Below are 6,337 nucleotides of genomic sequence, written 5' to 3' on the forward strand. Positions count from 1 at the left end.
AGAGCCCCTGGTGCTGGTAAGTGCCAGGCCCTGAGGCTGAAGATGAACCAGACACACACAGCCCCTACTTCTCAGGAGACTCCAAGAAAGCAAAGAAGTACACCAAAGAAATTCAGACCATGGAAAGCATTCTCGAGAAACAAGACACAGTGATGAGATTAATGGGGCTGTCATGGAGGGGAAAAAGGTTTTCCTCCAACCTCTTAGGTTCAGTTCATGGGACCTGTGAATTAAACTGACAAAAGGTTAACAGGAGAAAAGGTAAAACTTTATTCTACCTGCATGGGAGCTCACAGGAAAGAAGTGATACTCAAAGAAGCAATTAAGCTTGGGGGATTACATACCATTTTAACAAAGAATGTTGAATTCTGGAGAAGTGATTAGACAAAGGAAAGGGGGTTTAGGCTTCTTGGGGTAATAGATCATGGGGAAGTGACTGGGAAATATATGGAGAACTAATGGACGATAAGGGTTCTTTTAGAAAGGTCTGTTTATGCAGACTCCTCTTTGCATCAGCGCTCTACCTTTAAAAAAAATTATTTATGTATTTGGCCTTGCTCGGTCTTAGTTAGATTCACAGTTTAATGGTCAGAGCACATATGAAAAAAGCACTCAGAACTCTGACCCACCATCTGCTGTGACCACCCAGTGGAAATCAGCCTGTAAGTGACACTTGTAGCAAATCAGACCACTATCTCCAGCAAGTAACCCAGGAAGCCAAACTAATGCCCGTAACAACTGGCCCAAAACAGTGGAGACTGGATTAATAACTGACAGCTTACTTCACTTTGGCCCTTGCTTCCAACTTAGGACCAACCAGAGAAAGCCAAATATGCTCCCGACAGTCTCACATGAGATGTTGTTTCTACCAGCTGGGCTCCGGCTGCTACTGGCTGCCAGCCTCCTATCAGAGCATCCCTGAGTCTTCCTCTTTTTCCACAAACCTTCCTGCTCCTCTGCCGGCCTTTGGGGCTATGCCAAACACAAGAGATGGTGCCTCCCTTCCTGCAGGATGCTCTGAACAAATAGCCTTTGCCTGTGCTCATTTTGTTTATATCCACGTGGGGAAACAGACTTGAGCAAACATAGACTCTGACCCTCCTTGCGTGCATCCTACTTCCCAGGGGGCAAGAGACACGATTCAAGTGACCACAGCAAGTAGGACCAGCAGCTGTGATTTTGCTGCTGAGAGAAGGACAGTGAGAAAGAAGCACGGTGGTTCAACCACCTGTGAAGTCGGGTCTGACCTACTCTGCGAGTCTGGGACGGCTTCCTGGAAGAAGTGAGGCTTGAGCAGAGCCATTGTGTGTATGAGACACCTAAAGGCAAGAGGAAAGAGAAGAGTGTTTCAGGCAAAGAAAAGAGTAAAGCAAGGCCATGGCTGGTGGAAGGGTGGGTAACTTGAGGGTCTGATGTGGGAGATAGTGTGAGATGAGGCTGGAGAAGTCTGCAGGGAACGGATCAGGAAGGGTCTTCAAGGCCGTGGGAAGACTTTTGTCTTTATTCCAAGAGCAAGTGGAATCCAGAGTAGGGCCTGTGGTTTGGTGAAAGAGGCCAGGGGGAAGGGGCAGAGGGGAGCCATATGCTTTGTGTTTTACGTTGAATCGTGTCCCCCTAAAAGATACACTGAAGTCCTAACCTGCATACCTCATGCCGCGACTTATTTAGAAAAAAGGTCACTGCAGGTGTGTAATTAGTTAAGATGCGGTCATACTACAGTCGGGCGGGCATCTGATCCATTACGACTGGTGTCTCTGTAAGAAGAGGACACAGAGGGGGAAGACAGTCAGGGGATGACGGAGGCCGAGACCCGAGTGATGCGGCTGCAAGCCGAGGAGTGCGGAGGACTGTCTGCGAATACCAGAGGCTGGAAGAGGCAGGCACGGATTCTCCGTCAGAGCCCTCAAGGGAAGCAGGGCTCTGCTGCCACGTGGTTTGGGCTTCTGGCCTCCTGAGCTTGAGACAACAGATTTTAAAGCCACGCGGTCTGTTAGCCCTAGGGAACTAACACTGCTGGGTTTTTGGAAAGATCCACTGAGCGAGGCTGGAGGGGAAGCCCACGCGGATGAGGGCTGGCCTGTTAGGAGTCCTCCGCAGCCGCCCAAAGAAATGATGGAGGCTAGGATGAGGGTGGTGACAGTGGGGCATGGGGAGAAGACGAAGCTGAGAAATGTTAGGAGGTGACGTCCAGTGAGAGAGGATGGAAGTAGGTCAATTGTGCTTCTATCTACAGTGACACACACACTGAACAGAAGGCCTCAGACACTTCCGAGAAGTTAGTCACCAGTGAGACAGCTGGGGTTGGGCACAGGCGGTGATGACACCTGGGTCAGGCCGGTGTGGCTGGAAAGATGACGTTACAGAGCTGCAAAATCAGCAAGTGTGTGGGCTCAGAGCAGGGGAAGTCTGTGGGATGAAGAGCCCCACCAGGGATTTGGATTGAAACCGGGGCTGGGGACAGCATCACATATCTGAGAGACAGTCCGGGGCCTGTGGCAGAAGCAAAGCCCAAACACACAGACTGGACGGAGTTCATCGAGTACTCTGCTCCCTGCCGCCAGTCCTACCACTGCAGACAGGGCTAGTCGATCCCAGCATCCATTCCCTCCATTCTGGGAAGTCCCTACCAATCGAGTGGAACGATACACAAATGAAATACTCTTGCAATTGCAGGACGGGGTGGGATTCACCAGGGGACACTGAGATTCTTCTGGACACTTGCAGACATGCACTTGGCCCCGTGATCCTTGGAAGAACTCTGAGAAGTTGATGGAGCAGATATTTGCATTACTCCTACTTCCCAAAAGGGGAAACTGGGGTCCAGAGTCACATGGCTAATAAAGGACAGATCTGGGCTCAAATTAAGATCTGTTTCCAATGCTGCTTTCTTCTCTTTCATGGGAATTGGTGACCAAAATAAGGAAGACTACTGAATCAACTATTTTTATTGTGGCAAAATTACATAACATAAACTTTACCATTTTAACTATTTTAAGTGTACAGTTATGTGGTTTTAAGTACATCCATGCTGTTTTACAACCACCAACCGCCATCCATCTCCAGAATGTTTTCAGCTTCCCAAACTGAATCTCTGTCCCCATTAAACACTACTTCCCCTTTCCCCTCTCCTGGTGGTTTCCCTTCTATTTTCTGTCTCCGGGATTCTGACTACTCCCAAGTGGCGCTAGTGGTAAAGAATCTACCTGCCAATGCAGGAGATGCAAGAGACGCACATTCAATTGCTGGGTCAGGAAGATTCCCTGTAGAAGGGAGTGGTAAACCACTCCAGTACTCTTGCCTGTAAAATCCCATGGACAGAGGAGCCTGGCAGGTTACAGTCCACATGGTTGCAGAGTCGGACACAACTGAGCACGGTTGAGGCACCTCCGAGCAGTGAAATCATACAGTCTTTGTCCTTCTGTGTGAATCAACACTTGATCCCCAGATTGCACATAGTGGAATTCACGTCAGAGTCCTGGTTACATTCTTGATTCAGACATCATTTACTGGGTATCTGTTTATCTTTAGGTTCTATCAGAAAAACAGCATGAATATCTAAAGTGTCTTGGTTTAACCCATATGCTGTTTTCATTTAAATGAGCAGATTTTTTTAAATGTCTTTCTCTCTATGGACAGTTGTAAACCCTTCCACAGGAAGAAAGAACTCAACCAGTTTCTATGGCAACTTAATGTCAGCAACCTAATTTCTTAAGACTTATTTTCAGAAACTGTGTGTGGTTTTGTTTTTTTTTTTAGACTGGGGCAAGTGGATGCTGTCTGGTAATCTTGTTTTCAGGTTCTTTTTGCTGTTTTTATATATCTATTCATCATACAATTTCCAAGCACCTAAATAGATCAGGCGCTGTGCTAGGCATTTGGGGCAACATCATATGGGCAAGTCAGGAAATGGCGCTGACCTCAGGTTTGGTAATTTAAGAGATGCTGTAGGGACATAAAAAAATACAGTTGTGGTTACCAGAGGAGAAAAGCGGGGAGGGATGAATTAGGAGTTTGGGATTACTATATATAAAACAGGTAAACAACAAGCACCTATTGCAGCACAGGGAACCCTACTCAATATTTTGTAATAATCTGTAAGGAAAAAGAACATGAGAAATAATATATGTATGTGCATATAAATATGAATCACTTTGCTGTACACTTGAAACTAATACAATATTGTAAACCAACTATCTTTCAATAAAAAACAAAAATCTTATGCAATGCAAAAAAAAAAAAATGCTGTAGGTATTCCTGAGAGAAACTTTTCATTGATAACACTAGCAAAAGTAGAGGCACAGAATCAGGGGAATATATCTGGGAGGAAACTGAAGATGACTGTCCAGCTTGTACACCCAGGTAAGAGTCCTGAGATCCTTCTCTAAAAAAGCACTGAATAATTATGATTGCAACATGGGATCAGTTTTGACTTTTAAAACACTTGAATTCAGCCTTCAAAAAAGAAGGAAATGTCACATGCTACCACATGGATGAAACTTGAAGGCGTTTTGCTAGGTGAAAGAGCCTAGTCACAGAAAGACAAATACTGCACAGTTCCAGTTATAAGGAGCATCTAAAGTGGTCTAACTCTTAGAGACAGAAAGCAGCATAGTGGTAGCCAGGGGCTGAGGGAAGGAGCACAGGGAGCTCTTAATCAGTGGGTATAAAGTTCAGTTTTGTCGGATGAAAAAGTTCTAGAGAGATGTCCCTGGCAGTCCAGTAGATAAGACTCCTCGCTTCCACTGCAGGGGGCTCGGTTTGATCCCTGGTCTGGGAAGTAAGATCCCAAGTGCTACAGCACAGCAAAAAAAGAAAAAGAAAAAGGAAAAAAGTTCTAGAGATCTGCTGTCCAACCATGTACACAGTTAATGCTACTATGTGTACACTTAAAAATGGTTAAGATGGTAAATTTTATGTTCTATGTTTTCTATCATAATTTTTTTTTTTAGAAAATAGCACAGTGATGGCCATATATGGACTCAATAAAAGGTCTGCAGAAAGCCAAAAACCCCAAAAAACAAAACAAAAACAAGTTATGAGGTCCCAAGTCCTGGCCTCATATATTTTCTGAAAATTTTAGCTATGGGGTGGGAAATGGGTAGTTATTTTCCTCTTTTTTGCCATTTTAGTATGTGCAATTTAAAATACAGCTGAGAGCAACATGGATGCAACTAGACATGATCATACTAAGTGGAGTCAGAAAGAGAAAGACAAATACCATATGATCTTGCTTATATCTGGACTCTAAAATATGAGACAACTGAGGACTTCCTGGGTGTCCCAGTGGCTACGAGTCCACCTGCCGGTGCAGGGGACACGGGTTCAATCCCTGGCTGAGGAAGATCCCACATGCTGTGGGGCAGCTAAGCCTGTGTGCCGCAACTGCTGAAGCCCGCGCGCTAGACCTGTGCCCTGCAGCTAGAGAAGCCGCCGGGATGAGAAGCCTGTGCACCGCCACCCAGAGCAGACCCTGCTCATCACTGCGACCAGAGAAAAACCGCTGCCAGCAAGGAAGACACGGCACAGCCTAAAAGATGAATTAATATCTTTAACAAAATGTGACACAAATGAACCTATCTGTGAAACAGAAACAGAATCACGCTCATAGAGAACACACTGGTGGCTGCCAAGGATGAAGGAGCTGGAGGAAGGATGGAGCGGGAGGCTGGGGTTAGGATATGTAAGCTTTTATATACAGAATAGATAAAAACAAGGTCTTACTGGATAGCACATATTTAATATCTGTAATGGAAAAGGATATCAGAAAAGAATGTATATACAGGTATAACTGAATCACTTTGCTGCACAGCAGAAATTAACATTATAAATCAACTATACGTCAATCCAAAAAAAAGTACAGCTGAGAAATACCAAAGTCAAGACTTTTTTATAAAGTCATCTAACCAGTGCTATCCCCTTGGCAGGACAAGTCTTTGTACCCATCTGACACTGACCCTGAGTCTGTCAGCCCTGGACTGAGGTCGGCCTCACACATCTAAAGTTTCAAAGGCTGACAACAGACCTGCCTCCGATGGCAGCCACTAACATCTGTGGGGGGAGCCCTTTTCAATTGACAGAGCCCCCTCAAATGTGTTTGCCTCGCTTCAACCACTGTCTCCTCTTTACCAGGCCTCCGGTGTCTTGACGCTTGGCTAGCAGGGTTGGTTTGCAAAACTGAAACCTTAGTTAAGGCTCGTTGAGGTTTGGTTTTGAAAACTGGCTGCTCCTACCCACATTCCTTCGAGATATAAATAGAAAAAAAAAGGTTTAATTAGTAAAGCAAGACATCTGAGCTATGTCCACCTGATCCTTGAAAAGGAAATCTAAGAGGTTCTTC

This window comes from Odocoileus virginianus, chromosome 33 (genome assembly GCF_023699985.2).
Source record: "Odocoileus virginianus isolate 20LAN1187 ecotype Illinois chromosome 33, Ovbor_1.2, whole genome shotgun sequence".
NCBI lineage: Eukaryota > Metazoa > Chordata > Mammalia > Artiodactyla > Cervidae > Odocoileus > Odocoileus virginianus.